Source organism: Podarcis muralis, chromosome 3 (assembly GCF_964188315.1).
Source record: "Podarcis muralis chromosome 3, rPodMur119.hap1.1, whole genome shotgun sequence".
Taxonomy (NCBI): Eukaryota; Metazoa; Chordata; class Lepidosauria; order Squamata; family Lacertidae; genus Podarcis; species Podarcis muralis.
The window spans coordinates 106,236,627-106,261,384 of record NC_135657.1 but is presented as its reverse complement, the minus strand read 5'-3'; positions in this window follow the sequence as shown (position 1 = coordinate 106,261,384).

Below are 24,758 nucleotides of genomic sequence, written 5' to 3'. Positions count from 1 at the left end.
CAGCGGAAGGCCCCATTAGCTAAAGTGGTGCTTCAGGTTAAGAACAGTTTCAGGTTAAGAACGGACCTCCGCATAGAGAAATGCTCCCTGATACCAAGATGAGGGATTCCTTTGGAATGCAGATAGAGTTAATTGATAAGAATAATGATCTGTTGTGAGCTGGACGGAAGTGTACAATAGATGAGCCTTCCTGCTTTGGCTCATCTTTCTTTTTCTTTTCCCCCCTATTTTTCTTGTTTCTTTTCTTTTATCTTCTCCATAGTTGCTTATGTTCTGTGTCATGTACTTCGATACTTTTTGTAGTTTTTCTTAAGGTGTTTTTTCCCCCATTACTATTAACGAATTTTCCTTTGTAATTTTGGTTGTCTACATTTATATGTACCTGTTTAAAGGAAAATAAAAGTTATATATTAAAAAAAAAAAAAGAACGGACCTCCAGAACGAATTAAGTACTTAACCCGAGGTACCACTGTATATGATATTACAGATATTCAAAATAACTACAAGCGGTAGATGCCATTGTATACACTTGAGCTTTGCATGGAAAAATATCACAGATCCAATGTGCTGCCTGCATTTTTGTCACTTATCTGATGACACAGTTTCCAGTTTCCTGTGCCGGTGTGTGTGTGTGTGTGTGTGTGTGTGTGTGTGTGTGTGCCTGTTGCACGCACACACACAAAATCTGCCAACTGAGGGTAACAACTCATGCATCTAATGAAGTGGGTTCTCTAGCTCACAAAAGCTTCTGCCACAGAACATCTGCTCATTTTTAAGGTGCCACACAGGTTCTTGGCTGTTGCTGCTGAGGCCGTATAACATGACTATCACTCTGGTTTTAGGAATATGCATTCAGCTTTAGTTCATATATCAATTAAATATATGTCAGTAACTAAAACGAAATATAGAGCAAATGAAATTTAGCTCCAGTATTCCTTCCCAGCTGCCTGCCATGAAGTTAGGGAGCAAAATTGCCTAGCAATTTAAACCAAAGGTGGGGGGAGGGGTGTGGCAAGAATAGCAGCGATTGGCATCCCTGCTGATAGAATGTAAGCCGCTGCAAATGCATCCTTCATCCCTGTGATGCTCACAGAAAAACCCTGCCTCTGTTCTTTGATTGATGGCTCTGCAGCTTAGCAACACCCAATTCAGTCACTAGAGGGGAAAACATCCTTAAGGGGAAGGCATACTATAAAAGCAGAGGGGCAACCAGTGTTTTGTGAACTTATCTCTGTTGTCAGTTCTGTATGTGGAATGCCAGACAGACATTTCCCTTCAGTGTTTGCTTCCCAGATCAGACCCCTGCTCACTTTAAAGGTAAAGGTAAAGGTACCCCTGCCCGTACGGGCCAGTCTTGACAGACTCTAGGGTTGTGCGCCCATCTCACTCAAGAGGCCGGGGGCCAGCGCTGTCCGGAGACACTTCCGGGTCATGTGGCCAGCGTGACATTGCTGCTCTGGCGAGCCAGAGCCGCACACGGAAACGCCGTTTACCTTCCCGCTAGTAAGCGGTCCCTATTTATCTACTTGCACCCGGGGGTGCTTTCGAACTGCTAGGTTGGCAGGCGCTGTGACCGAACAACGGGAGCGCACCCCGCTGCGGGGATTTGAACCGCCAACCTTTCGATCAGCAAGCCCTAGGCGCTGAGGCTTTTACCCACAGCACCACCCGCGTCCCCATCTGCTCACTTTACCTATGGTTTATTCTTCCCTTATTAGATTTACCTATTACTGGTGAGGTGTGGTTGAAGTGTGGCAGATGAATGCTGAAGAAAAGGAGTTTTCACTGGGTGCAACCCAGAAAAGGGGGCTGCTATGAGCTGTATGGCTGCAGCCACATCTGTGTCCATCATTCAGTCCGGACACTGAGATCCAGCACCGAGGGCCTTCTGGTGGTTCCCTCATTGCAAGAAGTGAGGTTACAGGGAGCCAGACAGAGGGCCTTCTCGGTGGTGGCGCCTGCCCTGTGGAACGCCATCCCATCAGATGTCAAGGAAATAAACAACTATCTGACTTTTAGAAGGCATCTGAAGGCAGCCCTGTTTAGGGAAGTTTTTAATGTTTGATGTTTATCGTGTTTTTAATTTTATCGTGTTTTTAATATACTATTGGGAGCCGCCCAGAGTGGCTGGGGAAACCCAGCCAGATGGGTGGGGTATAAATAATAAATAATTATTGTGAATATATACCCAGCACACAAGCATTGCTTTTCATGCAGAGCCATTAGAATCTGTGTATACCTTTAAACTTTATGCCGAATAAAGAACCCATCACACCAGGAAGTGGGGAAAAGATTGGTTTGTTATGCAGGAATGAGAGAGACAGTGTATGTGGGTGGTCATTTGGACAGCAAGGTTTACAAGTATGTGGGTAGCAAAAATCATTCAATCCATACACACACTGTAGCACCCTGCTTGTGGTTAACGCTTAGCTGGAATGAAATATTCAACGCAGCAATAGAGAAATTAAAATAATAATTTATTTGTCAGACAAATAAATGAGAGGCACAGTGGTATATGGTTACCAAGCTCTGGCCTGGCCTCCTGCCATTCTGGCCAGCACTTATATTCCCTTAATCCAGCCCCCTTTGCTCCTCCTTGGGCTGCCTCTGTCCAATCAGCCTGGTTGGATTTCCTATTGGCTGATTGCTATAACCAATCCTAAAAGATACACCCACATCCTCCTGTCCTTATATGGAGCACAAAGAGCTATATATTGTTACATCTATAAATGACAAATAAGTAGTAATATATCTTACATGTGTCTCAACAAGGAATCTTAATTACCAGCTCACCTCTTGCCCTATTGCCCTATTGCCTTCTAAAACAAATGGTTAATCTTAAATTTTTATCTTAAACATATGTCAAGGATCTTGAGTTTCACATCAACATTGAAAGATCTCCTTCATTTTGAAGGTTTCTAAACAAATGTCTGACAACCATATATCAGGAGCGCCCAGATGGCGTCTTCCTGTCTGGCAGGGGGCTAGGCTGGTGACTGACTTAATTTCAGGATAAATACAACTCTTACAACTATATGAAATAAGAATCTAGCATTTCTTAAATCCTTTGCATAATTACATTTAAGCCAATATATTTAAGCTAATATATTTCATACATTATCATAGGTAACCTTTTAAAAGAATAAAGCTTCTCAAAGTAGAACGGAAGGAACTCAGTAAAAAACAGCTTTTAAAAGGAACCCCTTCAGTTTACCCCCCCTTCAGCCATCTGCTCTCCTCTTTAGCTGTTCCCAATATTTATTGCTCTTTTAACTCTCTCAGTTTAAGAAAGAAACTGCTTTTAGAAGATTTCCTAAAAATGCTCTCTTTTTCTGTCAGCTAGATGTTTTTTTTCCCATTTGCCTCTGGCCTTAGAAAATACAGCTCAAGGTTTAAGAGAGGCCCATGGTATCATTTTACTCATTCCTAATTATGTTTATCTGAGTAACCTTGTTCTCAGCCTGTAATTCCAGCTTTTACGACTTTGAAAGTTATTTTCCTGCTATAAATCAAGGGGGGCCCCTTGTCTAGGAGAAAAACATTGTCAAGGTTCTCTAAGCAGCTGGTCTCCTGCCTGGCATGAAACATTTGTGAATTCAAGCCCTTTTTAGACTTTATGAACCTGATCAAGATATAAGCCAATATAAGTCTTGATTAAATGCAGTCTATATTCAGATGCCACATTACCTTAGTGCCATAGAGTAAAATAATTCACCATTACCTCAAAGTGATGGTAGCAATGTGCCAGAGTATGCTCACACAAAAAGGAAGAAAAAATAGGAATGGGGTATACCTGACCTTGTAGCAAGTGGAGCACAAAGTACGAGAGTTATGTTCTCCCTTTCAAAGTTGTATGCCAGCAAGGAAACAGTCTCTCATCTGCTCCTTTGGTCTGTGGTCCTGTGAACTATAGGGTTGATCCTGAAGGTTGTTGAGGAGAGGGGATTCTGTTGGAGCTGAGAGCTAACTAATTGAAAACCTGGGGTTAAAGTATATTTTGACTCTTAGCTTCTATGGAGAAGGGAGGGTTTCCTTAGTGAGTAAATAACATGATACCAAATCTTTAGGCCTGCCGTTTGTTGCTTCTGGTGTATTATTGTGTTTTGTGGGGTAAGTCTGAAGTGAAGAGGACACAACCTCAATTTTGAGAAGACCACATCTTTACCTTTACAGTTCAGGGATCATAAATTTACCTTTAAAAAGATTTTCATTGTCTATGTGAAGTCTGGTTCCTGCTTACGGGAGGATAATAACTAAATCTTTCTGGCAAATAGAGGGATTAGTGCTCAGATATTTTCTGCAACTATTAGGGGAAGGATGTTGAAGGCAGTATATTTAATCTCATGTAAGTGAAAGCGCATCTGTATTTTGGAATTGTTAAATTGTGCAAACAGGGTGTCAACGTATCAAAGTGACTCGGTGGAAAATAATCATACCACGGACAAAATTTCCTAGGGAGTTATGCCACTCCCTGCCCTTCTTCTACTCAACTGAAGCCTGTCAGTTTGTTTCTCAAAATGTGCCCAGCTCTGACTGGAAGCAGCTGCCCTTTTTAATCTGAGGCACTGCTAACATCCCGATGCCCACCTCTGCCACTGCTACCTCTCTTGGTGCCAGGTCACTCTGGAGTACATCTTGTAAGTTGTTATTGGTTGTTGGCATCCGTCCGTCTCAAAAGACAATGGAATGAGCCTCTGGGGCCAAAGTGAAACCACTGTGTTAACAGCACCAAAATGACTCCCTTGGGGCACAAGCTTGGGCAGTGTGCTCAGGCAAGACTCCCCACTCTCAGCCTCACTAACGTGGTCCAAAGGAAAGCAGAGAAATAAATTTACTCTGCTTTCCTAGGACCCACGTACCTATGGGACCGCCTCTCCTGGTATGCCCCGCGGAGGACCTTAAGGTCCACAAATAACAATACTTTGGAGGTCCCGAGCCTCAAGGAGGTTAGATTGGTTTTAACTAGGGCCAGGGCCTTTTCAGCACTGGCCCCGACATGGTGGAACTCTCTGTCAAAAGAGACCAGGGCCCTGCGGGACTTGACATCTTTCCGCAAGGCCTGCAAGACAGAGCTGTTCCGCCTGGCCTTTGGTTTGGACTCGGTCTGACCCTTATGTTTCCCTCCCCTTATGGTCTTGATTTATCAGCTACTTTAAAATGAGGCTGAATTTTAAATTGCATTTTAATCTGTATTTTAAATTGGTGTTTTTCCCCCCTCTCTCTTTCCCCTGTTATGTTTTTACTGTGATTTTATTGGTGTTAGCCGCCCTGAGCCCGCTCTGGCGGGGGAGGGCAGGGTATAAATAAATTATTTATTTATTTATTTATTTATTTATTTATTTATTTATTTATTTATTTATTCAGTCAGTCAGTCATTCATTCATTCATTCATTCATTCATTCATTCGGTACCTGCTTGGTTGCAAGAGTCGCTGGAAGGAGGCATACAAGATGCCATCCAGTCGTCTTAGGGACTCCACTCCAGATTTGTATAGGATTTTACTTTTTGACCTCTTCTTCTCCTGAAGATATCCTGCAAGGCAGCAGAGGTTTAGGATCAGAATTTTCTTTATTCCCAGGCTCATGAGCCCCACCTACCCCTCATTTTCCTCTACTCATAGTCTAAGTAGGAACACTGTAACAGTTGGCATGCCCACCAGCCATTCCTCCTCTTCTTGGCCCACACATGCTACTGCCCACCTGAATAAGAGAAAAAGAAACAATCTGCTCTTTCATGGGCTTACCTCAGTGAGAAAGACACCATGCCTATTTCTGTCTGTTACAGTGGGTTGGCTGAAAGACTTCCCCTCCAATTTGCTACTGCTGTTTTACTTCCGTGACAACAAGATCCTGAATCTGCCAGCCTAAAAAATGAGTCTTTGTACTCATGCCATGGTTGACACAGTGGGGCCCACCTGTGGAGAGAAAGATGTAGCTTACACTTGAGTGGGTCAGGGGGCAAGAAAGTTAAGAAACCCATATCTGGCCCGGTGTTCAAAGGGCCCCTTTCTCATCAAAGTGCCTGACAGCATGTGGAGACAGGGCCAGTCTCTCTATTTCAGGCAGGCAACATCAGCATAAAGTCACTGTGGCCAGTTTGTCTCCTTCGAACTAGCAGCATCTGCATGAGGTCATAATGGTCTCTCTCTCTCTCTCTCTCTCTCTCTCTCTCTCTCAGGCAAGCTGCATGAGCAGATGTCAGCAGGTAGCATCAGAATGAGATCACAATGGCCATTGCCCAGCCTGTCCTTCCTTCAGGCAGGCAGGCCCAGCATGACATCACAATGGCCAGTCTCTATCCTATAGGAAGGTATTATCAGCAGACTCTCCCTATTTTCCAGGGATGGTCCCAGATTTACAGAAGCTGTCCCAGTTTCTGATCTGATTCTGGAATGTCCTGCTTTTCCTTAGGAGGTCTGTATTTTCATCAGAGAAATATTGGAGGGTATAGCGTTATCTTCGCAGAAGGTTGGCTTATTGCTCAATATCCAAAAAACCAAAGTGCTGCGCCAACAAGCACAAAACAACCCCTCTGCAGCACCACAAATCCAAGTTCCAAAGTTACACAAATGGTGTAACATTGGAAAATGTCAACCACTTTCCCTACCTGTGCAGTTATCTTTCCACAAGGGCCAACATTGATGCCAAAATCCAGCATCCCCTGAGCTCTGTGAGCACAACTTTCTCCCGACTGAAGTGCAGATTGTTTGAGGACTGGGACATTCTCAGGGAAAGCAAAATGCTTGTTTACAAAGCTATTGTACTACCAACTTTACTGAACGCTTGTGAAACATGGACCACTTATAAACACCATCTCCAATTCCTCGAAAGATTCCATCAACAGTGTCTCCGAAAAATTTTACACATCACTTGGGAAGACAGGCGAACAAATGTCATTGTACTGGAAGAAGCAAAGATCACCAGTGGCGAAGCAATGATTCTTCAACATCAGCTTCATTGGACTGGTCATGTTGTGCAGATGCCTGATTATAGTCTTCCAAAGCAACTATTCTATTCCAAACTTAAGAATGGAAAGTGAAATACCAGTGGAGAACAAAAGAGGTTTAAAGACTCTCTCAAGGCAAATCTTTAAAAATGTGGTATAAGCACTGATAACTGGGAAATACTGGCCTGTGAGTGCTCCAATTGGAGAACAGCCTAAAGGTATCATGGACTTTGCAGAAGCACAAACTCAGGGTGAAAAGGAGAAATGAGCTAAGAGGAAGGCACATTTGGCAAACCCTCACCATGATCAATTCCCACCCAGAAACTTACGTCCCCACTGTGGAAGGACATGTGGATCCAGAACTGGCCTCCACAATCACTTACAGACTCACTGTTAAGACCGTGTTCATGGAAGACAATCTTACTCAGATACGAGTTATTGCCAAAGAAGATCCGACACACACACCCCGAGCCATCTGAAGGCAGCCCTGTATAGGGAAGATTTTTTTAATGTTTACTGTTTTATTATTATGTTTTTATATATGTTGGAAGCCACAGAGTGACTGGGGCAACCCAGTCAGATGGGATCAATAGCAGTGTTGTTGTTGTTGTTGTTTTTGAATAGGACATCCCTATTTTCATCGGAGAAATGTTGGAGGGTATGCATCATTAGCATCTTAAAAAGCAGAGACATCACCATGCCAACAAAGATCCGTATAGTTAAAGCTATGGTTTTCCCAGTAGTGATGTATGGAAGTGAGAGCTGGACCATAAAGAAGGCTGATTGCCGAACAATTGATGCTTTTGAATTATGGTGCTGGAGGAGACTCTTGAGAGTCCCATGGACTGCAAGAAGATCAACGCTATCCATTCTTAAGGAAATCAGCCCTGAGTGCTCACTGGAAGGACAGATCCTGAAGCTGAGGCTCCGATACTTTGGCCACCTCATGAGAAGAGAAGACTCCCTGGAAAAGACCCTGATGTTGGGAAAGAAAGCACAAGGAGAAGGGGACGACAGAGGACGTGATGGTTGGATAGTGTTCCCGAAGCTACCAGCATGAGTTTGACCAAACTGCGGGAGGCAGTGGAAGACAGGAGTGCCTGGCATGCTCTGGTCCACGGGGTCACGAAGAGTCGGACACGACTAAACGGCTAAACAACAACAACAATGCATCATTAGGAAGTTGTCTGGTTAGAGGTCAAACTATTTATCCTACTCTGAATGGAGATTTTTCCCCATCACCTGCTCCCTGGTCCCTTTTATCTTGAGAGACCAAGGATTGAATTGTGGACCTTCTGCACACAAAGCACATATGCAGATTCTGAGCTATGCCCCCCCCCCCGCAGTATGTTGCTTCTCTCCGTTATCATCATTTATGGGGACTGAACTTGTACAGCTACTCCAAGGTTAATGCTGCCGCTCTCGTTGCTCTGATGCATCAGTCGAGGAGTAAACTAAATGTGTGCTCAAGCCCCCAGATCCCCAAGCGAGAGCACCGGGATCCTCATTCCCTTTCAAGCAGAGTTGCTTTTGTTCCTTTCCTGCTCGGTTGGCAGAAGGATCATTACAGATGTCAGAATATAAGAGGCGGAAGAAGCTGCAGATTAAAGGAGCGCACTGTTCAGAGTCCCAGAGTCGACTTCTCTTTGCTTAGACATGAGGTCAGCACTGTTTCAGAGCCAATTTCTCCCCTCAAACGCAGCTCAATGAGCCTGTGAATGTTAGAAACACTTCCCCCAAATGAGATGTCTCTGATGCTAGCCTAGGAATGAAGTCCAAACTCACATTAAAGCCGATGTCGTCCATTGGCCCGATCCGTTACTCATTTAAATCAAGTGGAAAGATTAATTTCAGGCTATATAACATGACGCTACCAGTGCCCTTTTCAGATGGCAGCAAGGAAAGAAGGGAAAAAAGAAATCTGGGCATATTCAGCAAATTAATAGTGAAGTCTATGTATTCAGGGGCTTCTTTTGAAAAAGATGGTTTTGCTGCATGTCAGAGCAGTTATTCTGAATCCAAATGTAAGCATATTCTCTGATTATGGGGCTACCTTTTCTGGCAAAAGTTTACAAAATGCTGACTGTTTAGAAGATGACTTCAAGAATACGGCTGCATACACACAGCATTTTATTCAAGAATCAATAGAAACTGCAATTTGGTTTTTCTACATAGTCTGCGCACAGTCTTGATCTACTGCATTACAGTGGTACTCGGGTTACATACGCTTCAGGTTACATACACTTCAGGTTACATACTCCACTAACCCAGAAATAGTGCTTCAGGTTAAGAACTTTGCTTCAGGTTGAGAACAGAAATCGTGCTCCAGTGGCACGGCAGCAGCAGGAGGCCCCATTAGCTAAAGTGGTGCTTCAGGTTAAGAACAGTTTCAGGTTAAGAACGGACCTCTGGAACGAATTAAGTACTTAACCCGAGGTACCACTGTGCACGGTAAAAAATATACCGGTAAATTTCCCCACCACCCATTATTATTATTTTGCAACTCAAAAGTGCTTGTTGAGAAATTGGCTCCATTCTGAAAACAAAAGCTCATTGCAGATGTAGGCAATGGGGGACTGCATCCACACCTGCCCAATGATGTTGTGATGTTGTACCTAGATCACAATCAACACCTCCTCCTTCATTCATCAGGTAGTAAAGGGTAGAGATATCTCAATTGAGGGGTGGGTGTTCAAAAGTCTATCAAGCAACCATACCCACCTTTGTGAGTGGCACTTACTCACGTAAGTGGCACAGGAACAGATCTGGGCCCTACTGGATGCCTCCTTAAATTGTCAAACTGAGAATAATTAAGTACCAATAACAGCAAGAGGTTCATATGTCAAGGTGGCAAGAAGCAGAAGGAAGCCTTACATAACATAAAATGGAGACAAGTAGCAAAAGAAAAGCGATTCATATGCCACCCCAAAAATGTGGGGACATAGAAGCAAAATGTGGTGATAGGTGACAAAATGGTGTTCGATTCAAGGTAGGTCATCATACATTAATCACAAAGCAGAGTGACATGCAAGGTGTGTGTGAGAGAGAGAGGGCAGGGGGAGAGATCTGACAGGAACATTCCATGAATATTTCTAAAACAGACTAAAGAAATGCTTGAAAGTGTGTTCAAAGATAAATTTAGGACAACTTTGAAAATAGGAATAAAGGGATTTAAGATACACCTAGCCCAGCTATTAAAATGTGGAGAAATAGCACAAGCAAAGAAGAAAAGATGTGTACAGATCCCTGTTTGAAATTTGCATTCTGCTCTGTTTAAAAAACACAGAGAGAGAGAGCAGAACAGGGAAAGCAGATTTATTACGGGAAAGAGAAAAACAAAGAAAACCTGGTGAACAGATGTGTGTTGATCGAACAGGCATGAGAAAGAAAAATGTAGAACCCTGCAGTGTGAAAGAGTTTGAAACAAACATCATTAAGCATCACCTCAACACTGAAATCTGCTTTGGTCAAAATACTAAAAATAGCAAGCAGAAGAATGGAAAGAACTAGAAAAAAACAACCTAAAAAAAAAGTATGACTGCTGGTTTCATAGAAAAGGGGGGGGAAACAAGTGCATGTGAATCATAACATGATTGCTTTTAAATTCTGTAAATGTCTGTGTGAATTAAGTTTTCAGAAATACAAGGAAATACTTAGGTAAAATGGGGGAAAGCAAATGAACAAAAGTTTTTTCGTAATAATAATATTTATTTATTTATTTATTTATTTATTTATTTATTTATTTATTCATTCATTCATTCCCTGACTTGGTTTCCCCAGCCACTCTGGGTGGCTCCTAACAGAATATTAAAAACACAATAAACAATAAAAAAATTCCCTAAACAGAGCTGCCTTCGGATGTCTTCTAAAAGTCAGGTAGTTGTTTGTTTCCTTGACATCTAATGGGAGGGCGTTCCACAGGGTGGATGCCACTACCGAGAATGCCCTCTGCCTGGTTCCCTGTAACCTCACTTCTCGCAATGAGGGAACCGCCAAAAGACCCTCGGAGCTGGACCTCAGTGTCCGGGCTGAACAATGGGGGTGGAGACGCTCAAGGCAAGAAGTCTCAGAGCCCGTGGATTGGTGGTGGGATGACAATGAGTGGTCAGAGGGAGAAGAGACACCATGTGAGTTATTACTGACCCTCACCCCTGAAAGTTTACCTTTGTCTTTTCGCCTGTATCCCTGGGATGAAGATAAGAGGCATAAACCATGGCCCATGGTCTTATTAACTGACATGTCTCATCCGCAATAATCATAACTAGGTAAAAAGCCCAACACCCCCTACTCCAACTCAGTGGAGAGTATACTTGCAAATCATTATTCCCCACCTTTGAGGGACTATTCCGCATTGGCTTAAAGCATCAGATCACCAGCCAACTAACTGATAATCTTTAGGGCCCAAGAGCCTAATGAGCTGGCACGGAAACTTCTTACTCCCTTGGGCTGGTAATTCCTGAGAGGTTGTTTTGGATAACAAAGGCACAGGGGGCTTTCAGTAAAAATATGGCCCCATCTGTATTATAAATGCAAAGCAGTTTTATATCTAAAGCAGTGTAAGTCATGACTTTCCCCAAAGAATCCTGGGAACTGTAGTTTGTTACGGGTGCTGCTGTAATCTCTAGTGCAGCCCTTAGATGCATCCTCAGTGCTATGTACTGAAGTTCTCACCCTGGGCCAGCAGGGGGATACTGTAGATCGTTTTCACTCAGGTCTACATATGCAAATAAGGGATTGAAAGTGACGTTCAGTGATTGGATAGTTACAGAAAGTTGTTACAGCTGCGTTGTACTGGAGCTCTATATAAGCAGGCTGGCTGAACCCTTCAGTTCAGTTCTGTTCTGGCCTGTGAATAAACAAGAGCTGTTTGAAGAATCGCTGTGTCATCTGATATGTTCACCCACAACTTAACACTCAGCTACTTTGATCTTTTTGATTTTTTTCTCCCCTGTGTAGCATGTTGATGTGGATTTCTGTGCTTTTTGCGGTGTGCACTGCAGTGTGGCATTATCTTGTCCAGGGTGAATGTGGAACCAGCAGAGATTGTGTACCCCATGCAAATGTCCTCCAGGTTCCCGCACAAGGGCTTTGCTGGAGAAATGATTTTCCTAGGCTGCATCCTCCTTCCTTAGTTATGAGCTAAAACCAAATGGAGAGAGGGCTGCCTGCTGCCATATGGACCCTGATAAATGGAGACCAACGTAGTGACTAGGTTTAATAAAAGGCAAAGAAAAAAATACAAATTGCTGGTCAAAAGATGTTTGTCTGCAGTTTTGCAAAAATAAGCTCTTGCTGAAATATAAAGCTTTGTTTTGAAGACGAGGCAGAAGGTGCAAATTGGAACTTCTGCAACTGATGAGAAAAGATTTTGGAGACTATTTGCTCATCATCTTTGCAATTCTCGAGAGTGGAATTGGCAGCCTCAAGAGAGCTGCTTTAGAAGAGTTGCAAGATTATTAGCAGCTCTGATTATACCCATTCCAATTAATGGCTGAGCTTCCACTGGGTTAATCTTAAAAGTTTTTATCTATGAACTTCAGTAAGCTGATAAATCACAATGAAGACATTCATACTGAGCTGGTCCAATAATTGTTTGTGATTCTCCACCAGATACTGATCCCAAAGAAATGCTAATGGAAAAGCAGAGTGGTTTACATTTGATAAATCCAAGTTTGGCCAAGTTTGCTGATGACATCAAATTGTTCAGGATGGTAAAAAAATAAAAATACATTATGAGGACTTCTTCAAATCAAATCCTGCAGTGGACATTCCACCTGGTCATTCTATAACTTCATTATGTCTCAGTGTTAAAGGGATGGAACTTGAATTTGCTTATAGTTTCCAACCCTCCCCATTCACTTTTCCTGATGTGTCATGTCTTTTAGACTACAATCCAGTGTTATAACACATAACCCACCTTGGGTGCTTTGGCAGAAAGGCAGTTTTAAATCAGCAAATCAGTGAAGAAATGAAGGCAAGGTCAAATCAGTAAATCAATGAGGAAATAAACAAGTTCAGAATGTTTTCTTAAATAGTAGCCTTAAATAACCTCGCTGCCCTTCCATGGGAGATCTTCAGAATAATAAAAAAAAGCCAGCCCTGTAGTACTCACTTCTGATCTTTTGAAAATGTCATTTGCTGTTGAAAGGTATTTTCCTTTGCAGCTCTTTATCCTCATTGTCATTGGTGCATATCATCAAGTGACAGAAGAAGCAAGCTGAAGGAATAGATAAATGTCATCTATCTATCTGTCTATCTATCTTATCTATCTATAGCTCAAGGTGGCATAGATGGTTATCTTTCTCGCCATTTTATCCTCACAACAACCCCATGAGGTGGGTTAGGCTCAGAGACTGGGCAAAGGTCACCCATTGAGTTCCATGAAGTCTATGGGGATTTTAAATGCCACAAAGTAGATTCTGGTGCTTAAATAGAACCAGCTAACAAACATATCAAGGGAGCCTGTAGAATTAAAATGGCAGGCCTAACCGTTTTGCCATAAATCCTACCTTCTAACTGAATTTATCATTTAAAAAATAATAATGTCCTATTAAGAACTCAAAATTGTGCTGTCTCTTGGTATAAAATAATGGATATATGCACATTTATGGCATTAGTTATTATATTACAGGGGTGCCCAAAGCTCTACTCTGGCAGTGAGAGAAGGAAGGAATGGATTTAGTGCACTAACCAGGGGGGGAAATCTCCTACCTTCCGTCTAATTTATGCACCTTCTTCATTTTATAAGGCACTCACATATCCAGTATGTGAATGGGCTTCGGGCTGCCAGGCCCATTTTTCGATAAATTGCCTCCTAGCTAGAGTTCTTCACAGTGTCTAAAACAGTTTTCTCCATTAATCTTCTCCTCTTTGCTAATGGAATTTCTACAAAGGGACTAATTTAAAGAAGCAGTTTGGAAGCCTTGGGTAATTTTTAAGATTTCAGGGGCTTCTGAAGTCTATTGGCATTGCTTGCTGAAACAAATGCCATACACTTCCACACTTCTCGCAACATGGGATTTTGACAAACTGTTAAGAAACATATATCTGAGACGGCTGAGTGAAGTCATTTGTGGCTGAAAGAGCAATGCAAGTACCGTCAGGGCTTTCATCTTGGGACTGCCTGCCTAGGCTATGGAGAAAGTAACTGCAAAGGACCAAACTACCTTTTTAAAGGTGGCTTTGATGAGTGATGCAGTAGGCATCTGCAGAAGGTTCAGATCTCTACTCTTAAGAGGGCATATGTATGGATCATTTGATCTTTACATCTTTAGGCCAAAACAAAAATGCATTGTTCTCTTTTAACATTCTTTAAATTTAATTTTTGACTACCTTCATATCCTTGCATGTGATTCTTGAATCTCTCTGTTGTTGCTTGACTTATTGGTGTCTACAATAAAGCTGCCTATTGTCTCTGATTCTGAGGAACTAGGAGTCAGGCATATTGTTGAGACCAAAGGCTGAGTACCAGAGCAAAACAAAAGGGTCATGGTCTTTCCATGCTTGAGTGTTAAAAAGATGCTGGGGAGCAGATTGCTTTCAAATCATCTTCCACTATTTTCATCACCGGCTATTGCATTTATAGGACGAAGCTGCAATGTGTTTCCCCCGAAAACCTTGTGTGAAGTCCCAGCTTGTTTCTTCTGAGTTTTTAATAAATTCAATGGACTATAGGTAATCAGCTCTAGTTGAAGGAGAAAGCAGATTGTTTCAAAGAGCCATACATTATTGTTCCAGTGATAGATGGGCTCAGACAAAAAGACATGTGTTTGCTGGCACAATTGTGTATGCATAAGGGGCAGACTCTGTTTGCATATAATTAGAACTTCAAATAAACCCAGTGTATTTTCTAGGTGGCTTCTCTCCAACCAAAATAAACAAAAGGGAGGTTATTTCCATGCTTTCCATCAAAGGAACTGAAAACATTTCATGGGACTACATGCATTTAGTGTGAATCTATCTATCTATATACCGGTATGTTGTTGGCATCCATCTATTTCTAGAGACAATGGAGTGTGCCTCTAGGGGTGAAGTCACACTGCTGGAGAAGCACAGCACTTACTGTGGCTGCAGAGACCAGGAACTTGTAACTTGAGAGCCAGTGTGGTGTAGAGGTTAAGAGCAGTGGACTCGTAATCTGGTGAACCAGGTTTGATTCCCCGTTCCTCCACATGCAGCTGCTGGGTGACCTTGGGCCAGTCACACTTCTCTGAAGTCTCTCATCCCCACTCACCTCACAGAGTGTTTGTTGTGGGGGAGGAAGGGAAAGGAGATTGTTAGCCACTTTGAGACTCCTTAAGGGGAGTGAAAGGCGGGATATCAAATCCAAACTCTCTCTCTCTCTCTCTCTCTCTCTCTCTCTCTCTCTGCTGTCTCCCATGTTGTTTTTGCTGTGTTAGTAGCTCCCAAGTGCACAAATCTGGGCAGTGTGTATGGAGGTCCTGGGCTGCCCAAATGACAAGACCTCTTGGCCTTGGTGGTGTGATCCAAAGGAAAGCGGAGCAGTACATTTGGCTTGGCCGCAGGAGTTGCTGGAAGGAGGTGCACAAGACACCATCCAGCCATCTTAGGCAGAAGGCATGGATTTTCCCTCAGGGTTTAGTTCCAAAGCCTCTCCTATGACTGAGAATAGCTGCAAGGCAGAGGAGCTAGTTTTCGTTCTCTTAGATGAGCTACCCTCCCAGGTAGACAAGCCCCATCTGCCCCTCATTTCCCTCTATAGCATGTGCAGTAACTGCCTTCTTGAATGTTGGACCCACTATTGGTCTTGTCCACTCAATCTGCCAGAGCCTGCCTTCTCAAACAGGGGAATTTCCTAACCCACTGAAGGTTTGAGATCCATTGGCTACTCCCACCTAGTTTAGCTGGCCAGTTGAAGCTGTTCCCTGGGGTGTGGCTGCTGTTGCATGTTGACAGCTTCTAGGAGCCACAGGTGAGAGCTGAGTGCAGGACAAACTAGCCTAGGTAGCCTAGGAGCATGACGTTTCCTCCACCTGAAGTACCAGCCCTTCCTTAACACCCCATACATCTATGTATCTGTGCCCAGTTGTATCCCCACCCCCCACCCCAACTGTAAGCTCCTTGATCCAGGGGAAGCTTCCATCAGCAGGATGGAGAAGACAACATGGGAAGTGGTGCGGGGTTTTATAATCATTTTCTTACAGGGTAGCCACTTCAGTCAGTTTCAGCAAAAATAACCAGTCCTGTGACACCTTCAAAGCTTACCAGTGAGTTTCTCTTTAAGGCGTAGCCCTGGATACCTGATGGAGCATTCCCACCCCCATTGTTCTGCCTGGACACTGAGGTCCAGCACCGAGGGCCTGCGAGAAGTGAGGTTACAGGGAACCAGGCAGAGGGCCTTCTCGGTAGTGGCGCCTGCCCTGTGGAAAGCCCTCCCATCAGATGTCAAGGCAATAAACAAGTATCTGAGTTTTAGAAGACATCTGAAGGCAGCCCTGTTTAGGGAAGTTTTTAATGTTTGACGTTTTATCGCTTCATTATTATTGTTATTCTGTTGGGAGCCTCCGAGAGTGGCTGGGGAAACCCAGCCAGATGGGTGGGGTATAAATATGTTGTTGTTGTTGGTGGTGGTGGTGGTGGTGTTTCCCAGCTGATGCCTTCAACTACTCCTCTGCATCCAATCAGTCCATGACATAAACATATAGACAGATGTGAGCTTAACTTCTGGGGCAGAAATTTGGCTGGTTGGGATGGCTATTGGCTGCCGAGGGGCTATTTAAGTTGCTGCACATCGAGTTTCTCTTTTTTGTGACGTGCAGCGGATCACTCGCCTTCCTCTCCCTATATTTAGGGTTGTTCTTCTGGCCTTGCTATGCCTGTTTAGGGGTCGTCTGCTTTGGAGCAGGGGCCCAGTAGGAATTTTGCCATTTGGCTGATTGGCTGGGCCACTTGGTTTTTGCCTACCGTGTAGCAAATCGTCACAACTTTGGCAGTTAGGCATTGCTTCAATGTTTTGCGGAGGGGAAGTGGTTGGCTGTGCCTGCCCCTCCATTGCTGCTGCTAGGGAATTCCCTTAAAGCAATCCAGGGGCTCGTCTTGCTTTTGTCCGAACCCTGTCAAGGGGCTAGGGCCACACCAGAGCCCCTGGGAGCATCAGGGGTGAGCTGTGAGATTGAAACCAGCTTCTTGCTCCCCCAGGATGCTTTCCATTACTGACATATGGTGGTGCCCAGTGTCAATCCTGTTCCTGCCACGTGCAGGTTCAGGGAGCCTGGAACCAATGCCTAAGCAACCACTCACATGCTGTAATCAATAAAGTTGTGGCCAAAATTAATGCCAAAAACCTTAAACTAAAATCTGTATCTATTGAGTCTTTATTCTGGGGGTGGTTTGGGGCGTCTTCACACACAAATATCTAAATACATAAAATTAATCTTTTGTCACGAACTGTTTTTCCTAGATCTACCTGAACTAAGAAATGCATTACTTTTACAACCCATTCTTTTGCTTTGTACCCCTGATAAGAAGCTGAACTTTGTAAGTGAACTAAAGAAGGAAACTGCAAAATTTCAGCATCTCCTGAACTGAAAATGTGCCAGTTTAAATCTCAGCAATCTATTAAAGAAGTAAGATGTTTACGATTGCACCAACAGATGGTGCATTCAGAACACAGCCATGTAAGAAAATGCTGAAAGCGGTTTTTCCAATACCTTAATATGCTTTTCCTTCCAAAATCAATGTTGCTCAGATAAGGTAGCAAGCAGCGGAATCCTTTTTCAAAAAGAAGGTTGCTGTATTTGAAACCCCCGTAGCTCTTGCCTGAGAATAAGTCAGCTTTGACAGAAACACCCATTCGGGATGGAAAACCTCTCTCGTTTCCATCGCAAGGCACTGCAAGGTAAAGTACGCTGTATTAAATGAACTTATATTTACTTTAGGGAGCTGAAATGGCACATCTTAATAAAAGCTTTCCCAAAGTACTGAGATGACTGCTAATTATGCCGCGGTTTCCTCTTGCGGTGTTTGTTCTTGTCTCCTTTCAATATGCACCTTTCCAATACATATGCTTTGCTATTTCATGGCCTCTCATTAAGTTGTGGGTTGTAAATGCCATTGACACAAACTGGCCCTTGGCTTGTTTAGTCGGCACTGTACACAAGAAACGGGTAGGGGCGGTAATGTACCTTGAGGGTCTACATTGCAAAGTGACATTAAATTCGTCAAAGAATGAATTATTCATAGCCAATTGCTCTCCCTCATCTCATAAGAACAGAAATGTGGACTTTATTATTCACTTCACACCCCTGGAGGCCTCTTGGTTGAATAGCATTTCCTATCTTGGAAACCAAGTTAACCCTGAAAATATACACAGAGAGAGAGAGAGACACACCATCTCTCTCCCTCCGCCATTGTTTTTCAAAGCTGAATGAGTAATTGGCTAATTATTCTGGCACCTCAGTCTTTGCGTGGCTGTTAAAGAACATTAGAGGGGACGGGGGCATTTTGCCGTCGTCCTGGTACAGGCCTCTCTGTAGGTGAGAACCTTGAATACAAGTCTATGCAAAGAAGTTCATTATGCCAATCTTGTAGCTTAGTATGAGTCTGTGCACTCATATTTAGTGTATTTATCTTACCTTTGAGTCTGTGCAATGTGAGTGTATATTGCAGATGAAACAATCTTACATCAGTAGGAGGGTTAGGGTTTTATCACCTTACATGCAATTTAAGTCTATGCAATCTACGTCTATGCAGTGTGAGTGTATATCTTAAGTATGAGTCTGTGCAATAATTCTAGGCACAGAATGAGTCTAGAAGTTAATTATGTTGATCCTTTATCTTAAATTACTAAGATCCTGTATCTTAGTAAGCCAACCTCCCTTTGTAGGTGACTTGGATCAGCTTAACTCGTGGGCTGTGAATATTCTGAAAGTATTTGACTTGCCCTAACTTTTTCGCTAACTTTTCGGAATATAGGCTTCACACCCAACATTCAAAGCGTTCCAGGTGCAGCAGTTTTCTTCAGTAGTTACCGACATCTAATCGTTAACTCCCTTCATTAACTAAAACATGAAAGACAGAATCCCATTTCTGTCTTAGAACAAGATTTTTTTTTTAAGAGCAATTACTAAACTGTGAGTGACAAGGAGCAGAGAGTATGTTCATACAAAGTCATTGCTACAGGAAAGAAAACAGCCTGAGTGACAGAGCAGTGACTGACACCCTACTGAGTTGTTATGCAAATAAAGCAGACTCAATTTACTGTTACAGTGTTCGTAATCAACAAAGTGTTATGATGGTAATTAGGTTTCAACTGACTTGCATCCTATTTTCTAGTCATTAATTGGAGGCATGTATGCACACCACTAGTTAATAATAGAACAGTTATAGTTCTATAATCATTTTCTTCTTGTTCATCCATTTGTTTGATTGCTTGTGTGGAAAACATTTAATCCTTCATGTATAATCTGTTGGGGATGATGTTGTATAAGCAAATGTTGTTTATCAAACTAACGCCACATTAAAATTCTGCATTTTTGGGCACGGCATTTTGGGTTCTGCTTTTTGCAGAAAAGTGGGGTGGGATTTTCAAACATTCCCAATTGTAGCTCCAACACTATACTAATGAAATTATATTGTTGTATAATTTTGCAGATCCAGAATTGGCTGTAGACAGCCCAGTGAAGAGATTGTTATTTGAAAACTATAATGCAAAGTTTTAGGAGGACACAAAAAGTTAAGTAGCATCTGTTGAGCTCCAGGAAAAGAAGTTGCCCCAGGAAAACAGACTATGGGTGTTGAAAAGAAAAGAAAGTAGTGTGTGTGGCTGCGGGGAGCAAAACAGGCGGCAAAGGATTAAACGAAGTAGGGCAGGAAGGAGAACATGTAGCACCTCCAGATGTTGTTGAAATCAACTCCTCAGCCAGCATAGCCCATGAGCAGGGATCATGGGAGTTGTAGTCCAACAACATCTGGTGGTCAGCAGGTTCCAATCCATGAGGTAGGGGAAGAGGTAGAGGAGTGGACCACTTGATTGCTGGAAATAAGAAGAATGGAATAGAATACATTATCCATTTACAGTGGTACCTCTGGTTGCGAACGGGATATGTTCCGGAGCCCCGTTCACAACATGAGCAGAACGCAACCCGCGTCTGCGTGTGCACGGGTCGCGATTTGCCGCTTCTGCGCACGGATGTGATGTCATTTTGCCCATCTGCGCATGCGTGAGCAGCAAAACCCGGAAGTAACCCTTTCCGGTACTTCCGGGTCGCCGCAGTACATATCCTGAAAGAACGTAACATGAAGCGGACGTAACAAGAGGTATGACTGTATGTGTTTTAGGGACTCGTCAGCTACAATACCTCCATAACATCCTCTTATATCTCCAGGTCTTACTCGTTTGAGCAAAGGGGTCATTTGACTTTGCTAGTGTCAGGAATGGTTCAAGACATTTTACTGCCTGAGGCAAAGGACAAGATGGCAGCCCACATTCCACACACAGTGCCCAGCTAGGAGGGCATCAACACTGGCAAGGGGATAGTGTTCTCTATGGCACTAAGGAAATACTGACCCTCAGCATCTGCCACCCTTATTGATGTAGTTTGCCTAATGGTAGAGCCAGCCCTCATCAGTGTGGTGTAGCATTTAGCGTTTCCGTGTAGGAGTGAGGAGACTCAAGCTTAAATATCCACTTGGCCATGAAGCCCTCCAAGTGCCCTTGAGCAGATAGGGGGAGACAAAAGTGGAGGGGGGAAGGGGGCAGGCAGGCAGAAAGTGTATATAGGAATGCAAGGTGCGCATCATTTCCCCACCCTTTTTTCAGTAATGCCCATTCAGGGGTGGGGGGTGGGGAGGAAAGTAATTGACCAACTGCAAAAGCACTGAGGTTCCAAAGCAGCAACAGATTAGCCACAGGGTTGAATAAGGTCAGAGAGGAGAAATGCAATGGCAGTAGGGAAAGTTCTTATTAAGTGTCATGTGGTCCATGGAGAGGAAAACATTATGGATGAGTGAGATCTCTGTATTGTTTCCAGCATTGTATTGATTTCTGCAAGGGAGCAAATACCAAATTCAAATTTACACAGAAGAAGTGATAAAAGCAGCATTCGCAGGTAAACCAACAAAAAGCTCTGTGGCACCTAAGATACCAAACAGATTTATTATGCCATGAGCTTCCATGGAGAACAGGCCACTTCATCACAAGAAAACACCCTCAACCCCATCTTGTGTGACTTAATTTCCCAACTGAGTAAACTGACAAAAACTAGCTCCTATAAGACAGAATAAACATTGCTGCATTCCATCTCTCTCTCTACGTCTATGATTATTAATATTCTTTGTTCTTCCCCATGCATTCCAGCATCATCTGAGGTAATGCTCTTCTCTGGTAATGCATTTTGCAAAAAATATTTCGAATATGGGGGGGGGGAATCAAATTATAAACCATTAAGTAAAGCCAGGTGTGATTTAGCTCGGTTTCATTTGTTAAAGTGGCAATTATCTTTCCACCCACATATTTAATCAGATAGAAATTAGGAAGCAAGGCCAGGGGAGAAGCATCTCTGAGAACGACAAATTTCAACAGGTCGCCACAAGTAATCACTTAAAGAGAAGGAAGCTGAGGTAACTTGAATCATCTCATTGAAATAAGGCTGGATTTCTTGGTGGACAGAAGAGCGAGCAGCGAAGGCAAGGAACCATTCTCAAACCCACCAGAATGCCGCCTCACTGCCAACTGAGTCCTGCTTCTCTTACAGAAGGGGGGAAAACATTCCCCTAATGTTCCTCTATTATTATATTTGGTGTGCATGCGTGTGTGCCTGTTTTCAGATTTCATGCATTGTGTTGCCCTGGTTCTAAATGCAAAGCCGCATTGCATTTGTTTGACAAAGTGGGATATAAGTTTTAGCTACAAAACCCCCAAAATCAAAACAGGTTTCTAGCACTCATGATTACTTATGGCGTGAGCTTAAACTGTGAAAGCAGTAGTCTGTGCCTTGAGAACGTTCCCCATTGCCATTTGTCAGGCTGACTTGTTCACTTCCATTTTTTTTAATTCTTAAATCTTTTTTTATTCAATTTTGCACTCTACAGTGGTACCTCGGGTTACATACGCTTCAGGCTATATACGCTTCAGGTTACATATGCTTCAGGTTACAGACTGCGCTAACCCAGAAATAGTGCTTCAGGTTAAGAACTTTGCTTCAGGATAAGAACAGAAATCATGCTCAGGCGGTGCGGCGGCAGCAGGAGGCCCCATTAGCTAAAGTGGTGCTTCAGGTTAAGAACAGATTCAGGTTAAGAATGGACTTCCGGGGACTTCCGGTCGGCGCCAGCGTTTAATGGCGGTCCTAGCTTCGAGCTCCGAAGGAGGGCTGCTCCGCGAGTTTGGGTCTGACCCGCTACGGCGAGCGGGGGACCTCTAAAATCACAGGCGCTGAAGCCTGTGAACAAGGAGACTCGGTGGGCACCTTTGCGCCCCTCGGTACTGCAAAAGAGCCTTTTTAAAGGCTCCGGAGCGGCATCGGGTGTGAGCGCGGTGCTGAGAGTCGCAACCCAGCCCGCGGAGTGAAGCCGCGTCGCCATAAACGGAGAGCGCCGATTTCTTCCTGAAGCTGAAATTCGACCATAACACTCGTGAGTAAGACTGAGAGATTTGAATCAGACATCTAAATTAAATTTGGAAATTTGGCTGAAAATGGGAAAGGCATAAACTAAGGAAGTCTGCCTCCCCGGACTGCATGGCAATCAAAGCAACGAAAGAGCAAAGCTGCATTTTAAAGAAAGTTAACCTTTAAGCTGTCAAAACCTGACATCCGACCTAAACCTCCCCCCAGTAAGCAGGAGAAGGGGGGAAGAAAAATTGGACATTGTAAACCTGCCTGAAACAAATTGAGAAAAAAGGATTTCCCACTGTCAAAACCCTGGGACGGGCTGCCTGAGCTAGGCACCGAGAAAGTGAATTGTCAGCTAAGGTTGGATACAAAGTTGGGGGTTTGTCTGAGACAAAGTTACGGGACTTTAATGGAATTACTTTGTTGAACTTTTGGTTATATTGAAAGTGTTATAGAAACTCTTACTGTGGACTTTTGGACTCTTTGTTTATTGCTCTATGTTCCCTGGCTTCCTTTCCTTTGTTTTTCACTTGGATACAATTGAATGCTCCCTCTAGAGGGTCTAAAGAGGAACTGTTACAGTGAAAGAGAAATAGTGGAACTTTCCACTTGCAAGTTTTTCCTGTGAGAACGACCTTGAGGATATGAGTGGCCCAGCAGAAGAAATAACAACTAGATCTAAAGCAAAACAAACACAAAAGAAAAGAGGCTTAATATCAGGTATAATACCAGCTGCACAGGAAAAAGTCACAACAGCATCTATGGAATCAATGACACAGGCACTGCTCAAAATAAACCAATCTTTGGAAGCATTGACAAAGCTGTCAACAGACAATTCTAAAAAACTGACTGACCTGACAACAAGACTGGACCTGAATACTGCAAGTGTAACGTCTAACACAGAATCTATAAATAAACTGATTCAGGAAAGTGCTGAAACACGAAAGATTGCTGAAAGTGCAAAAAATACTGCAGAGGAGACGAAGAAGGAGCTTGTACCAATCACAAAAAAAGTGAATGAACATGATGCAGCCTTAGCTTTACTGGAATTACAGAGAAAGGAGAGAAATCTGAAATTAAGACTGGTTCCAGAGAGTGAGGGAGATAATCTTGCGGAATTTCTTACACAGAATATTTTGGAATTTTGGTCAGAAGACTTACAGGAAGAAGAACTGGAAATAACAACAGCATTTCGGCTGGGCAGGAAGCAAGGCAAGAAGCCTAGGGATTGTCTTATTACATTAAGATCCAAAGAAGAAAGAGACAAAATACTGAATTTACATTACCAAAAGGCTTTGGAGACTGAAAATAGTCAAGTGCAAATTTTTAAAGATATCCCTAAATACATTTTGGAGGTGAGAGCCTTTTATAAAGATTTGGTCTATCTGCTGAAGAAAAACGACATACCCTTCAGGTGGGAGTTCCCACAAGGACTATCCTTTAATTTCAAAAGAAGGAAGGTCAAAATAAGAACAGTCCAAGACAAAGAACAGTTTTTGGAAAGATACCAGGAGGACCTGCAGAAAGGAACAGTAGAAACAACACCAGACAAAGGACCGACAGATATCGCAAACCTATCATTTGGACTTATACCACCATCGGAGGAGGAACAAAAGTTGGACTGAAACTATGGACTTGATTGATATTTGGAGAACAAGGAACCCTCTTGAGAGAGAGGGAACTTTTTTCTCTGAAGCAAAAATGACATGGACAAGAATTGACCAAATTTGGGTAACTAGTAGTATGGCGCCAAGGATAAAAAAAGTAGAAATCTGCCCAAAGACTTGCTCCGACCATAACGCTGTAAAGATGGAGATGAAACTAACATCAACTGGATCCTTTAGATGGAGAATGAATGACACCCTATTTAGAGATGAAGAGATCTACAAGAAGGCCCAAAAAACATTGAAAGATTACTTTGAACTAAATTTGAGAACAGAAGTGGAAAAAAGAATAATTTGGGACGCAAGCAAGGCCGTGATGCGAGGTTTCCTAATACAACAGAACTCCATAAAGAGGAAAAAGCAGAATGAGAGGAAAGATAAAATCTTGGAAAAAATGAAAGAAGGCGAAAAGAAATTGAGGTCTAAACCAAAGTCTCATGAGATTTTGAGAGAAATAAAGCATTACCAGATGCAATACATGGAACTGATGAATCAAGAGATAGAATGGAAAATAAAGCAAATGAGACAAAAGACATTTGAATCAGCAGATAAATGTGGGAAACTTCTGTCATGGCAA